The sequence below is a fragment of the Echinops telfairi genome, unplaced genomic scaffold (genome assembly GCF_000313985.2).
Source record: "Echinops telfairi isolate 266 unplaced genomic scaffold, ASM31398v2 ScPeMD7_18;HRSCAF=68, whole genome shotgun sequence".
NCBI classification, from domain to species: Eukaryota; Metazoa; Chordata; class Mammalia; order Afrosoricida; family Tenrecidae; genus Echinops; species Echinops telfairi.
Window position 1 is genome coordinate 86,875,436 of NW_022103915.1, and position 1,485 is coordinate 86,876,920.

Below are 1,485 nucleotides of genomic sequence, written 5' to 3' on the forward strand. Positions count from 1 at the left end.
TACACTGGTACAGATGAGAACTGGAAACACAGAGAATCCAGGGCAGATGAACCCCTCAGGTCCAGTAGTGAGAGTGGTGATACCGGGAGGGTGGAGGGAAGTTGGGGGAGAAAGGGGGAACTGATTACAAGGATCTACATAGAACCTCCTCTCTGGAGGTCGGTCAACAGAAAAGTAGGTGAAGGGAGACGTTGGACAGGGTAAGATATGACAAAATAATAATGACTTGTAAATTATCAAGGGCTCATGAGGAAGTGGGGAAGGGAGAGGGAGGGGAATGAGGAGCTGATGCCAGGGGCTCGATTGGAAAGCAGATGTTTTGAGAATGACGATGGCAACAAATGTGTTTGACACAACGGATGTATGGATGGATAAGCATTATATGAGCCCCCAATAAAATGATTTTTTAAAAATATATATGGATTGAGATCGTAGATCCTTGAAGTGCAGTGATCTTTTTAACTTGGCCCTTCTAGCCATAATCTTTGGGACTCGCACCATGCAACTTTTTCCTGTGTAAGAACAGGTGGGAGAAGATACTGGTAGAGAATTATGGTTCTGTTGAGAGTGATTGATTGTTAAGATGTTTAATAGTGATGACCATCCTGCTGGGTAGAAAATAAGTCAACTCAGAAATATGAAGTGGGAAATCTCACTACCAGCAAGAGCACAGCCAGGGGTGAAACATAGACCCTGAGATCCCTGTGCATTGGACCTCTTTGATCCAGCAGACAATTGTGACCTCAGAGGATCAACAGAGAAGTGGCAGAGGAGTGGTAGCAGCAGAACCAAGAGCCGTTGCATAAGAGAAAGTGGTGGACTTCCCACTTAAAGCAAATAAAGTTGAGTGTGTTTTGTCAGGAAACGAACTTATGGACTACAATGCCTCCTGGCACAGAAGTGGAATAGCTAAAGCTGAGTGCCTTGGGGATAAGGATTAAGGTGTAGTGGTGTGCCATTTGGGAATTTATTGGGAGCCCTAAACAAGCTTTATAACACTGCATGCGCAGGCCAGAGGCCACAAAGCTTATAGCTGAAAGGGCAAACCAGATAGAAACCTCCCTGTGGGCTCAGCTGAGAAGAAGCTATACTGTCCAAATAATTGTATTATGAGCATTTGTAACCTGTTATCTTCCTTAATAAACACCATGATTGTGAATAGTGTCTGTGAGTTCTGTGTGGCTATTCCAATGTACTGCTGAATCCGACTGAGAAGTAGAGAGTCTTGTGGAGAGCACAGTTGTTGACAGAATTGGTAAGATGATTGGAGGTTAGAGATATGTGTCAGCCTGGGTAGACTAGAGACACAAATTCATAGACACTCTCATATGTATAGGAAAGAGCTTTATATACAAGAACAGTTGAATGTTGAGAAAACATCCCAGCTCAGTCCAGATAAAGTCCAATATTAGCCCATATGTCTGATACCAATCTATAAAGTCCTCTTCAGGAAAGTAAAAGGAAATAGAGGAAAGAGCTAGGAGG